The sequence below is a fragment of the Neofelis nebulosa genome, chromosome 2, assembly GCF_028018385.1.
Source record: "Neofelis nebulosa isolate mNeoNeb1 chromosome 2, mNeoNeb1.pri, whole genome shotgun sequence".
Classification (NCBI taxonomy): Eukaryota; Metazoa; Chordata; class Mammalia; order Carnivora; family Felidae; genus Neofelis; species Neofelis nebulosa.
In genome coordinates, this window is record NC_080783.1 from 150,256,277 (window position 1) to 150,271,086 (window position 14,810).

Below are 14,810 nucleotides of genomic sequence, written 5' to 3' on the forward strand. Positions count from 1 at the left end.
TATGGGCCAGGTTGTTTCTCCTGAGGCCTCTCTCTTTGAGTTGCAGATAGCTACCTTCTCCCTATGTTTTTACATAGTGTCACCTTTGTACCTGTATACTTCCTAATCTCTTTTGATAAGGATACCAGTCATTGGATTAGGACCCACACTAATGGCCTCATTTTAACTTAATTACCTCTTTCAAGACCTTAATACAATCACATTCTGAGATACTGGGGGTAAAGACTTTAACATATGAATGGCAGGGGGTGGAGGGGAGAGAGTTCATCTCATAACACTTGTCCTATCCATTTAGCTCCATACTGACTATCTTTCTGTTCCTTGAACAAATTAAGCTTATTCCTATCTTAAGACTTGCACTGGCTCTTGTTAGAACATTCTTCTCCCTGATGGCAACAGTGTTGGTCCTCTTGGTCTACACATACATGTCACATGTTCGGAAAGGCTATTCCTGAGCTCCCAATCTTGCCCATTCATTTTACAGGCATACTTCAGAGATGTGGCACATTCAGCTTCACATCACAATACAGTAAGCCAATTGAATTTTTTGGTTTCCCAGTGCATATAAAAGTTATGTTTATATTATACTGTAGTCTAATAAGTGTGTGATACCATTATGTGTAAAAAATATGCATACTGTAATTGAAAAATATATTATTGCTAAGAAAAAACTGCTAGCCATCATCTGTGCTTTCAGTGGGTCATAGTCTTTTTGCTGGAGGAGGATCTTGCCTCCGTGTTGATGGCTGCTGACTGATCAGGGTGATGGTTGCTGAAGGTTAGGATAGCTGTGGTAATTTCTCAAAATAAGACAGAAATGAAGTTTGCAGCATTGATTGTCTCTTCCTTTCACCAACAATTTCTCTGAGCATGTGATGCTGTTTGATAGCATTTTATGGACAGTAGAACTTTCAAAATTGGAATCTATCCTCTCAAACCCTGTGTCTGCTTTATCAACTAAGTGTATGTAATATTCTAAATCCTCTGCTGTCATTTCAACAGTCTTCACAGTATCTTCACCAGAAGTAGATTCCATCTCAAGAAACCACTTTCTTTGCTCATCCATAAGAAACAACTCCTCATCCGTACAGGTTTTGTCATGAGATTGCAGCCATTCAGTCACATCTTCAGGCTCCACTTCTAATTCTAGTTCTCTTGCTCTTTCCACCACATCCACCACCATTACTGAAATCTTTAGGCCCTCAAAGTTATCAATGAGAGTTGAAACCAGCATCTTCCAAATTCCTGTTAATATTGATATTTTTACACTTTTTCCACGAATCACAATGTTCTTAATGGCATTTAAAGTAGTTAATCCTTTCCAGAAGGTTTTCAATATATTTTGAAAACCTATTTTGAAAATATATTTTGATCCCATCAGAGGGATCACTATCTTTGGCAGCTGTAGCCTTACAAAATGTATTTTTTAAATAATAAGACTTGAAAGTCAAAGTTATTTGTGGATCCATGAACTGCAGAATGGATGTTGTGTTTCGCAAGCATGAAAACCATATTAACCAATTTGACAATAGGCTATATTAAAAAATAATAAAATTTTAAAAAATGTTTCTTCACTTTTGAAAAAGAAAAAAAAAGAAAACCATATTAATCTCATTGTCCATCTCCATCAGAGCTCCTGGGTGAACAGGTGCATTGTTAATAAGCACTAATTTTTTTAAAAGAGTCTTTTTTTCTGAGCAGTAGATCTTAGTAGTGGGTTTAAAATATTCAGTAAGTCATGTCTTAAACAGATGTGCCATCATCCAGGCTTTATTGTTCCATTTATAGAGCATGGGCAGAATATACTTAGCATAATTCTCACGAGCCCTAAAATCTTCAGAATGGTACATGTAACTGGCTTCAACTTCAAGTCATCAGCTGCATTGGCCCCTAACAAGACAGCCTCTCCTTTGAAGCTTTGAAGCCAGGCATTGACTTCTCTAGCAAAGAAAGTCCTAGCTGACATCTTTTTCCAGTAAGCTATTTCATCTGCACTGAAAATCTGTTGTTTGGTGTAGCCACCTTCATGAATTCTCTTAGCTGGATCTTCTGGATAACTTGCTGCAGCTTCTACGTCAGCACTTGCTGCTTCATCTTGCACTTTTATGTTATGGGAAAGCCTTCTTCCCATAAACCTCATGAACCCACCTCTGCTGGCTTCAGACTTTCCTCCTCCAGCTTTCTCACCTCTCCTAGCCTTCAGGGAATTGAAGAGAGTTGGGGCCTTGCTATGGATTAGGCTTTGGCTTAAGGGAATGTTGTGGCTGGTTTGATCTTCCATCCAAACCACTGAAACTCTCCATATCAACAATAAGGCTGTTTTGCTTTCCTTTCATTTGTGTTCACTGGAGTAGCACTTTTAATTTCCTTCAAGAACTTTTTCTTTGCATTCACAACTTGGCTAACTGGGTGGTACCACAGGCCTAGCTTTCTGCCTCTCTTGGCTTTAGACATGCCTTCCTCACTAAGCTTAATCATTTCTACCTTTCGATTTAAAGTGAGATGTGTGATTCTGCCTTTCACTTGAACACTTAGAGACCCTTGTAGAGTTATTGATTGGTCTGATTTCAGTATTGTTGTGTCTCAGGGGAATAGGGAGGCTGAGGAGAAGAAGAGAAATGGGGAAACAGCTGGTCAGTGGAACAGTCAGAACACACAGAACATTTATTAAGTTCACCATCATATATGGTGTGTTTCATGGCTTCCCAAAACAATTACAGTAGTGACATCAAAGATCACTGACGATAGATTACAGTAACAAATACAATAATTATGAAAAATTTTGAAGTATTATAGGAATTACAAAAATGTGACACAGACACAAAATGAACAAATGTTCTTGGTAAAACAGCACTGATAGACTTGCTCAATGCAGGGTTGCCACAAGCCTTCAATTTATAAAAAAATGGAATAGAAGTGAAGCAAAATAAACTACCATAAAAAGGGGTATGCCTGTATATCACATTCCCTGAATTCTCTGCCTAGTACCTACTACTACTTAATATTTTTTCTATTTATTATTTATGATCTATCTCTTCATATCCCCACCAGAATATACACAAACATCTTCTCTCTTCACTGATGTGTTTCTAGGACCTAGAATAGTGCCAGATGTGTTAAAAATGTTGAATCAATATTATTGAATGACCAGAAAAATGAATGAAATTATCAGAGAAGGTAAAGAGAAGAGTGACAGTTCAGTTAGTGATTATTGTGACAAATAGACCAAGGATGGTTTTCTCACTTCGGGGTCTTTAGAAATAAGATGAATCTGCTTACCCTTGAAATGTTGTAAGAGCTGTCTAGAAGAGGTCACCTCACCTTGCTACTATGCCTTAGCTAGACAAAGTGGATATTTTTAAAGGAAGCATAAGTTTATTATAACATTTCTAGAAATTATGTGTAACTTGCAGAGTTTTTCAGCTACTCATTCACTAAACATATGGAGAGTCTATTGTGGCCAGATCTTTTGTTAGTAGAGTGCCCTGGGAAACATGGCAGCACACAGAAGGCATATGTAACCCAGCCAGGGCCTGCAGTTGGCGTGGGCCCAAGGGTCTCTTGGAAGGCTTCTAAGGCAGCTTAATACCTACAAGGTATTAATTGTGTTCTGGACATACAAAATATTTGTCACGGTTTACCCCTGTTTGCCTTTATAAATGGCAGCTTGCAACTTCTCTGAATTTACAAAAAATTATGGGCCCTTCAAGCTCTATGTCTGGTGCTTACTTTGAATGGTGTGCACAGCAAATTTTTATGGTTCTTGACTTTTGGGAAAATTCCTTTAAAATTTTAGAACCTTGTCAGTTCCCTAGTTTTTAACATACTAGATTTTGCAAACCTTTTGGCAGCTGACACTTATTTTTATTTGGTATTTGGTGGTAAATCATATTTCTATTTGTTCCCTGCAGATAGAATGTCAGTGGCTCTTAGACATTCAGTACATTATCGTCAACAAGGAAATGGGCCACTTGAATTAGTGCATTATATGTCAGGAGAGTGACAAGACCAGCGGAGCTTCTGCCTTGTTTTTCATTTTAAAAGTTAAATGTTGCTTCCAGGCTTCTTCTGGGAAACTCTCATGTTGGCATCTTTATCAAGGGGCCTCTGTTTTGTGTGTGTGTGTGTGTGTGTGTGTGTGTGTGTGTGTTTTGAGTTTGGGTTTTTTTTTTTTCTTTTAGCATAGTTGACACCCATGTTATATTAGTTTCAGGTGTACAACTCAGTCATTTGACAAGTTTATACATTATGCTATGTCCACAAGTATAGTTACCATCTGTCCCATTACGTCCCTGTTAGTGTCATTGACTCTTCCTTTCATTCCCATGACGTACTCATTCTATAACTCAAGGTCTGTATCTCCCTCTTCCTTTCATCCATTTTGCCCCATCCTGCCACCTCCCTTACCTCTGGCAACCGTCGATTTTTTTCTCTGTACTTATAGTTCTGATTCTGCTTTTTGTTTATTCAATTTTTTAGGTTTCGTTTATGAGTGGAATCATACGGTATTCGTCATTTTCAGTCTGACCTATTTCACTTAGCATAATTCTAGGTCCACCCATGCTGTTTCGAATGGCGCAGTCTCATCCTTTTTTATGGCATGTTTGATTTTGTGTGTGTGCACACACACGTGCATACCACATTTTCCTTATCCATTCATCTATTGATGGATACTTAGGTGGCTTCTATGTCTAGGCTATTGTAAATAATGCTCCAATAAATGTAGATGTGCATATATCTTTTTGAGTTAGTGCTGTGATTTTCCCTGAGTAAATATCCATTAGTGGAATTATTGGATCATATGGTATTTCTCTTTTTAATTTTTTGAGGAACCTCTATACTGTTTTCCACAGTGGCTTTACCCTTTTACATTCCCACCAATAGTGCACAGGGTTCCTTTTTCCTCCACATCCTCACCAACACTTGTTTCTTGTCTTCTTGATTTTAGCCATTCTAACAGGTGTGAGGTGATATCTCATTGTGATTTTGACTTGCCTATCTCTGATGATCAGTGATGTTGAGCATTTTTTCATGTGTCTGTTGGCCATCTGTATGTCTTCTTTAGGAAAATACCTATTCAGGTCCTCTGCTCATTTTTAATTTTTTTTTAATTTAAGTTTTTATTTAAATTCCAGTTAGTTAACATACAGTGTAATGTTAGTGTCAAATGTACTATATAGTGATTCAACATTTCCATACATCCTCTGATGCTCCTCACAAGTGCACTCCTAAATCCCCTTCACCTATTTAAACCAACTCCTCTCTGGTAACCATCAGTTTGTTCTCTATAGTTAAGAGTCTGTTTCTTGGTTTGCTTCTCTCTCTCTCTCTCTCTCTTGCTCTCTTTTTCCCTTTGTTCATTTGTTTTGTTTCCTAAATTCCACGTACGATTGAAATCATATGGTTTTTGTCTTTCTCTGACTGACTTTGTTTAGCATAATATTCTCTAGCTTCATCCACGTTGCTACAAATGGCAAGATTTCCTTTTTTATGGCTAATATTCCATTGTATATATACCACATCTTCTTTATCCATTCATCAATCGATGGATACTTGAGCCCTCTCCATAGTTTGGCTATTGCTGTGTGTAGCCCTGTATCCCTTTGAGTTAGTATTTTTGTATTCTTTGGGTAAACACCTAGTAGCGCCATTGCTGGATCATAGGGTAGTTCTATTTTTAACTTTCTGAAGAACCTCCATATTGTTTTCCAGAGTGGCTGCAATGGTACCCATTTTTTAATAGAATTATTTGGTTCCTTGATGTTGAGTTGTATAAACTCTGTATATATTTTGGATATTGACCCCTTATCAGATATATCATTTGAAAATATCTTCTCCCATTCAGTAGGTTGTCTTTTTGTTTTGTTTGTGGTTTCCTTTGATGTGAAAAAGCTTTTTATTTTAGTGTAGTCCCAATAGTGTGTTTTTGCTTTTGTTTCCCTTGACTTAGAAGACCTATCTAGAAAAATATTGCTATGGCTTATGTCAAAGTTATTACTGTCTGTGTTCTCTTCTAGGATTTATATGGTTTCAGGTCTCATGTTTAGGCCCTTAATACATTTGATTTTATTTTTGTGTATGGTGTTAAAAGTAATCCAGTTTCATTCTTGTATGTGCAGGTTTCCAGTTTCTGGGAGGGGCCTTTGAATATCTATAACTTTCCAGATAATGAGAGCACTCGTTCCCAGTTTTCTTCAGAGATGTTTTGTTTTAAGATTTTGTACCCCCCTCCTTCTTTTATAAATGTTTTTATTTTTATTTTTGAGAGAGAGAGAGCATGCGGAGGGGCAGAGAGAGAGGGAGACACAGAATCTGAAGCAGGCTCCAGGCTCTGAGCTGTCAGCGCAGAGCCCAATGTGGGGTTCAAACTTGTGAGCCACGAGACCATGACCTGGATTGAAGTCAGACGCTCAATCAACTGAGCCACCCAGGAGCCCCATTGTTTTGTTTTGTTTTGTTTTGTTTTGTTTTGTTTTGTTTTGTTTTGTTTTAAGTAGGCTTCATGCCCAGTGTGGAGCCCAACACAGGGCTTGAACTCATGATCCTGAGATCACAAGTTGGATGCTTAACTAACTGAGCCACCTAGGCGCCCCTTCAGAGCTGTTTTTAATCTTTCCTGTGTACTCTGGCCCTATCAGTTTTCCTTCTGCATTTCTGCCAAACCTTTGCATTCACATGTCCTCCAGATCTGAGCACTGGTTCAGAGATGAGAGTGTCAGAACATCAATTTCCCGCTCTGACATATGGAGCTATAACAATTATGCTTAATCTAAAGAATTGAGGCAGCATAATAATTCTTTTTGGCTTTAAAAGTTGTTATTTACAATCTGCTTTCTTCTATAAACAGGATGGTCTTAGTGTCACTAATGGCATTTAGTCAAAATTCTTGTCAGCCACAATAGCAGTTATTATCAGTTAAGATAACACCTTACATAATTGTGTAATTTATTGAATGGCAAGTCAGGTGTATTTCTGGAGAAAGAAAAACCCTCCATTTAACAATTGTTTCTACATCAGAACTTAATGAATTTTAGTAATGTAGCCTATTGTTATGAACTCTTTGGATATTGCTTGTCAGGTTTGTTATATAAGTAAATGAATTGTTTTTAGCTGCAACTAACAGAAACTCAATTCAAATTGATTAAGGAAATGAAGAATCTCATATGCCAAGAATTTCTGTGCTCCAGAGTTGGTTGATTCATCAGCTCAATAATGTCATCAAGGACCAAGGTTCTTTCCATCTTTCTGTCCTGTCATCCTTGATGACAGTTGGGCTCTCAGACTAGCACCAGTTTCACGTACCATATCCAGACAGACAATGTCCAAAGGAAGAAGTGAGATTACGTTTCTTTCTGTACCTCCAGGAAACTGTCAACAGACTTCCTCTCAGTGGCCCAAATTAGGTCATGTGTACCAGTCCCTGGCAAGAGGGATGAAACTGCCTTGACTGATTCAGACTAGGAGGGATATGTTATTATTAATATGAGATAATCCATGTAAAATCAGTTAGCACAATGCTTAGCACTTAGAAAGAGCTTAATAAATTTTATATATTATTAATGATGATAAGTCTGTGGCATTAATATTGTAAAAGAGGGCCAGAGTTACGAGTGATTAAGAGGTAGATTCCTCAGCCCTGGGGGTTACTGATTCTATGTTGAGGAGATAGAGAGAGGTGACCAGTACCATCTATGTGTAGTAGGTACACCTGGAAAGGCCATCTACAGTGCAGGGTTGTAGTTTAAGGCTCAGATCTTTAGAGAGAGCACAGACAAGGTCCCTACTCATAGGAAGAGATTGGGATAAGTTACTGCCACAGGACTCCAGGGAAAAGAACCAAAGTCACACCTGGGTTTATAGTCGAATGTGGAACAAGGTATAAAGAATGACTTAATGCTGAGCCTCAGAGGATTGGCCTGGAGCTTGTTAGATCCTCCTTTTTTAGATGACAGTTGATCCTGGTAGGGATGAACCCAAAGTTGAAGTTTCCTATCCTCCAATTGGTTAGTATAAGAAAGTATGCAGAGGTTAGCAGCTAAGCAGGCCCTGATATGTGTTTTCTCATAAGAAAGGCATTATTGGCGCTCTACATAGTGTAATTATTATCGTTGTTGGCAGATAATTAGCAGCACCTTGGGTTACTAAGAAACAAAAAAACAAAAAAACATGAAGTATCATAAGTTAGTGTTGACACTCACACACCTTGTTTTTTAGATACAGCTTTTCCCACTGCAGCAGAATCCTGTTGGCCTCTGAGGGTTTGCATCCTCCTCAGATTTTTTCATCTACTTTTGGGTTTCCCATGTCTTCCCACCGAGCTCCTCCCCATCCATATACTCAGCTTCTTGCTTCTGATTGAATTTGATTAAAATCTAGAATACATTATTCATGAATAACCATCTGGAATGTTTTCAGTAAACTATCTTGGAGGGAAATAAAATTACAGTTAAAGTCACATTTATGAATGCCAAAAACTGTTTTGAGACTCCAACTTCGAAATGTAGAGCTGGAAATGACTTCATTTTTAAGCTGACCTGTACCCCCTCATCTTACAAGTATGGGAACCAAGATGCTAAATATTCTGGTTAATTTTTAGAACTTGTCACTAGAGATAAGCCAATAAGTTTAGAAGTCCATATCATAAGATAAACCAATAAGTTTAGAATTCCAAGAAATCAATGGTAAAAATGCAATGGATATTAATAGTCTTTGGGAAATGTTTCAAGAGATCTTATTCGTGTAACAGTTATCAAAGCTCAAAAAAAGGAAAATGAACTAGGTAGTTATAAAACTTTCACACATGTTGACCACGAATATCATGAGTTCCCAGAATAATCAAAGGATTAATGACATTTACTTGACTCTTCCTGATAACTTCTGAAGATTTTAATGCAGTAAATAATTTCCAGTTCTGTTGACCATATTCTTAGTATAGTAAGGCCTTAATTAATTTTTCATAAGTTAAAGTGAGCTGTTTGTGATCTGAGAATTATCCAGAAACCTGTTTGGTTTCTAAGGAAGAATTCCAGATGACCCACCAGCAGGAAAGATAACCATTATAAACATTTTTATTTCTTAGCTTAAACGTTACTTCCTCAAAGTGACCTTTCTTGACCCCTGAATCATGTACCCTTCTTATTTCTCAAAGCACACTATTGTTTTCCTCCATAACCCTTAATATAATGTGTAAACTATATGTTGATTTGGGTGAATCTTTAATTCTGTTACCCTAAGGGCACTATATAGCAGGAGTCATGTCTATTTTTTGATGACCACTCATTACTGTCTATTGTGGTATCTAGCTCAGAGCAGATACTCAATATTTACTGAATGAATGAAACTGAGAATAAGATTGGGATGGCTCAAGGCACATTTTTGTTCTGCATTACTACTTAGGGTATATACTTCTGTCATTTTCATTTCTATGAGCATGTATTAGATTTGTAACTTTAAAAAAAAAGTATTGCAACTTGATTTCTATATTTTAAAATCTAACTGTACAACATTTTAGTAAACATTGGATTAAGGAAGTTGGTGGATCTAAAACTTTAAACTCAGTTAAAACATTTTCTTTTTCTCGGGAATTTCTTAGGAACATCTTAAGAACTTTTGCATCTTATTCTGAATAAACAACTTAGACATAAGTTCAACATTTTGCTTGTGACAAAAGGCCTTTATAGATAAATTTTTAAAGTAAAATGTTTAAATTAGGAACTTTCTGTATTAGTTTTCCATTGCTGTGTGACAGCCTACCATAAATATAACACTTAAAAGAACACCCACTGGGGTGCCTGGGTGGTTCAGTTGGTTAATCATCTGACTCTAGATTTCGGCTCAGGTCATAATTTCATGGTTTGTGAGTTCGAGCCCCACATCAGGCTCTGTGCTGATGGCATGGGGCCTGCTTGAGATTCTCTGTCTCCCTCTCTCTCTCTCTGTCCCTCCCCCACTCTCACTCTCTCGAAATAAACAAACATTTAAAAAAAATAAAAGCATACCCACTTATTATCTCTCAGATTTTGCAGATTGGAAGTCTGGGTGTGGCATACGTGGTTGTGGTTGTTGGCTGGGCTCTGTTCTCACCTGGAGCTTAGGTCTTCTTCCAAGCTCATTCAGGTTGTAGTCAGAATTCATTTCCTGTGGTTGTAGGATCAAGGTCCCTGTTTTTTTGCTGGCTGTTGACTACGGGTTTCTCTTAACTCCTAGAGACAGCTCTGTGGGCATACCTCTAAAGGCAGTTCCCAACATGGCTGTTTGCTTTTTTTTCCAGACTAGTAGGACATCTCTCTGACTTCTTCCATCTCTGACCTCTAAACCCCCGTTTAAGGGCTCATCATATTAGGTCAGGGTTACCCAAGATAGTCTCCCTTTTAATGAACTCAAATCAACGGATTAGAGACACAGTTGCATCTGCAAAATAACTTCACCTGTGCTATAAAAATGTGCCTAATCATAGGAGTGATATCTCCTCACATTTATAGGTTCTTTTAACACCCAAAGGGAGAGATTTGCACATGGTATATACATCAGGCAGTGGCAGTCTTGGGTATTGTAGAATTCTTCCTCCATAGTTCCCAATGTGGTAAATTCTCAGAATCTTTCCCAGTTGATTGAATTGGTTTGAAATGTGTGTGGTGACTTGGTTTGGAGTGTATCTTCATGTCTCTGTGCTTTTGTAATCTCATTGTAATTAAAATGCTTTTGTTGACTGTCTGAAGATTTCTCTACAAATAACTCCTTCTCACGATCTGATCTAGGAATTGGAAAGATGAAGTAGTGGTTCTCAAAATTCATTAGTTTATATATATGCTTAGGAAAACAAAATTTAGGATAGGATCTTTAGAAACCAAACCTAAGTTCACATTGCTGCGATTTGTAGCCTGTCCCTCCTACCCCCGTTCCTCCAGCATGTCTGAGTTCCCATTTTTGTTCATACAAATAAAGTGAACATAATCTGGGTTTTTTTTTTAATGTTTAGTTATTTATTTTGAGAGAGAAAGAGAGCAGGAGAGAGGCAGAGAGAGAGAGAGACAGAGAGACAGAGAATCCCAAACAAGCTCCACAATGCGGGGCTCAAACCTGTGAACCGTGAGATCATGACCTGAGCTGAAACCAAGAGTTGGACGCTTAAAGGACTGAGCCACCCAGACACCCTGAACATAATCTGTTTTTAAGAGTATTATAAATGCTTACAATCTCTTCTAATATTTATTTTTGTCTGACTGCATAGTAGATATATAAATTATCTTGTTAGTGACAAGTTGTATAGGAGAGAAGAACACAAACTGCAGAGTAAAGTTCTCTAAGTTCATATCTCAGCTCTGCTGCTGTAAGACCTTGGTCAAGTCACCTACCGTGCTTCTGCTTCCTTGTCTCTAAAACAGATAATTCTTGTACGACTTTTATTGGGTTATGAGGGTTAGATTATTAAAGATGAATTCTTAAGACAGTGTCTGATACAGGAAGACTATACAAATGTTTGCTTTTATCATTGCTAAGTAAATTCCTCCTAAGAGTTTTGTCCTAAAATTATAGCAGAGGATTCCAATATGTTTTTATTTAGGAATTTTTCAGACTCAGTCATTTAGTATGTTATGCCTCTCTCTGATCTTTTTTTTTTTTTTTTTTTTTTTGGTAGTTCTGGTTAGTTTTAGTAATTTAATTAGCACACATGGGAAAGTTAAGGAATAAACCACTGAACAAACCTCAGGCATCCCAAAGTTGAAGGGTGGTAATTAATATGCAAGCTGTCATTGGTGAACATTCCTGATGTGGTTTATACATTCTGTTCATATTACTTAGTGTTTTAATTGTACTGCACCTTAGCATCCTAAGACCCTCGTATACAGAAATGTCACCCATCTCTGAAATGAAGAGGTCATGGAATCTGGATCCTCTTAAATAGGATCTTGTAATACCAAGTAGACTTGAGTGTACAAAGTTGGAAAACAGAAGGCATGAGCTTCATTTCTGATGTGGGCTGTGCTTTGTTTGGAGGCTTCAGGAAAATCATAATCACACAGTGCAGTGAATAGGAACACAAACAGGAGCATGGGCTCAGAAAGCTTGACTCAGCAAGTCAGTCAACTTCCTTTAGCCTTAGTTTACTCATATGTAAAATGGGTATACTGATGCCTGCCCTTACTTCCTTTTCAAGTTATTGTGAGCATCACAACAAATATTTCATTTTATTATCACTATATATTCATATGGTATATCTGCTCTGCTGGCTTGTTAACTTCCCAGGAACAGGGACTGTGGTTTGGTGTTTAAATATTTGTAGCAGGTTAAAAAAAAAAAAGTTGGCATCTACTAAAAGTTTGCTGAACTGAAATGTTGACTAACTGAGAAAAGATATATAAAAGTATGATAGAGACTTGAAGTATTGTTATAAAATCAGCCAAATGTACACTAGTCCAAGTGGCCACAGGATCAAAGATGTGCTGATTGACAAAGAACATTAAAGTGGCATAAACAAATGGAATGTGACCTTTTGAGTGTGACCAGGGACAACACAATGTAACTTTGATGTATCAACAAGTTTCAAGCCAGCTGTGCCTTGGCATGATAGAGGCATCACATCAGCTTCTTGAGTGGCTTCCTCAGCATTATCTATGACTACCAACAAAGCTATGTTGCTGCTATTCAGCTCTTAAGAGCTAGATAAGAGTGTGAATAGGATGACAGTGTAATTTTAAAGCTCTTATAATACGATGAGTACTTGGAACATTGAAATGGGCACTGAAAACCTAGTGGTGATAGCACAGCTCCTAGCACATGGCAGATCTGGGGGAACAGAGTTATGTTGGCCACAGACAAGCCAATGCCAGTGTCCTCATTCGTGGTTATAACATCTGGCACCCCACTGAGCAGAGCAGCTAAAGGAAAGCAGCTTGGCAGACAGGTCCATGCAGACTCTTAATGGGACTGCAGCACAAAACTGTTCATCAGGCCTTGTGAGCACATTCACCACATCCAAATGGAAGGTATGAAACATCAGAGTGGTCATTGTTGAAAATAGGCAGCAAAAGCAACTTTGGACAGGGCCAACTTGAAAATATTGGCATCTACGTAAAGAATACTGAACTAATGACAGTGCTCTTACAAGCTATTGGGAGTATAAATTCCCAATAAAATGTGTAAGGTTTTATAATTATTTTAGTATTTTGTATTTGGGGGAAATTTTGCAAGAAGAGTTGGGATCAAATGGTATATTTGTTTCTTTTATTTCTTTTTGAAAGGTAGCCAGAATCCAAACCAAGCACTGAGTTAATTTAGGGCAAAACAATAACATCAGCAGCTACTGGTTTTGACCACAGTGTGCCAGGCAGTATATATTAGCTTATTTGTTACATAATTCCTGTTAGAGTGGAAGCACTATCCAATTTGCAGATTAGAAAACTGAGGCTCAGGAAGTATAATTCGTCCCAAGTTGCATACCTAATAAGTGGTAGAGCCTGAGTTCAAATCCCCAGTTCTTTCCATTCACCATGAGAACCCAAAAGGAGTAAGATGAGAAGACAGGAAGATGATGTAAACATGAAGGACACATGAGGGAACAGAAATGAGGGCCATGAAAGAAGGTAAGAGAGTAGAACACAAAGGGTAAGAAAAGGGACCAGGCATTGAGAAAGAGTGGGAGTTCTTTCGATTGAGTCCTTTAGAGTGGTCATGTCTTCAGGAACTGTCATCATTCTGTATCATCTTGGCTGATGCCCCTTTGAGTCCTGTGGGACAGCTTAGCAGACAGGTCCACTTACCGCCTTATCTAGTACATCCAGCGGGGTGGTTTTAAAGCAGAGATTAGACAAGAAAGCTACCACATAGCCTGACAGCTTCCAGGAGCTGGAAAGAAATTAAACTGGAATGATTCAAATTTAAATGTGTTTTCAGTGTATGTGCCCTAACTTTACATTGGCTTTGCAGAAAACACGTGTCATTTTAATTCACTGGAAAGCAGGTGGAATCTGTCATGGGGTGAAACATAAGAAATCTGTCCAAATGTAAGAAAAAGCAACAGCTTCCTTTTGTGCGTCAGTTTCATAGTACAAGTATGTGTCACTCGGTCCACATAAGCTGATATTCACCAAAATAATAAAAGTCGCATCTAATAGTCATTGAGCAATTATAGTGTGCCCAGCGCGTTACATGTATTTAATCATCAGGAGGAGCCTAGGGGATTGGTACTATTATGACCAACCACCCATTTTAAAGATGAGAAAACTGAGGCTCAAAAATTAAACAAGTTATCACTGGCTAATAAGTAGCTGAGCTGGGATTTGAATTGCAGGCCCTTGATCATAACACTACACTATGAAGTGCCTGTGACTTGTGTCACCCCATGATGACATGAGTACTCCAAAAAGAGAGAGAGAGAAGGAAAGGGAGGCAGAGAGGGCACTAAGAAAAGGAGAAGATAATGACCTCAAAACTAGTACCAGCTTTGAGGAAGACATGTGGGTTGGATGGTTGGAAGTCGTAGAGGTGATCTGAACCTCTCTGTGGTCAGAGAAGGAATCTATAGCAAAGCAAAGGGTAGGAGGAGCCAAAAGGGGGCAAGAAGAAATGGGAGTACAAAGTAAAAGAATGAAACCAAGTACACGCAGAGTGTAAAGGGGAGGAAGAAAAGTTCGTGTAAATCTTTGGAGTATGAAAATAATGTAGTTAGATTTTAAATTAAAGTTGTTTCTCTGATTTACCCTTTTATTTCCAATTTCATGGGTGAAAATGACCTATTCAGCTCAACCTTTAGAATTAATACTGTTTGTCTGACAGTTTCTCTCCACCCTGAGTAACACTAAGTTCCACCC

At 38.0% G+C, this 14,810-nt stretch overlaps 1 protein-coding gene and 1 pseudogene across 10 annotated transcripts in view; one reads left to right on the forward strand and one right to left on the reverse strand.

Annotated features, from left to right (window-relative positions):
• DDAH1 (dimethylarginine dimethylaminohydrolase 1) overlaps positions 1–14,810 on the forward strand; it is a 173,147-nt gene that overhangs the window by 115,087 nt on the left and 43,250 nt on the right. The window lies entirely within an intron of this gene.
• On the reverse strand, positions 675–6,743 carry LOC131498326 (tigger transposable element-derived protein 1-like; annotated as a pseudogene).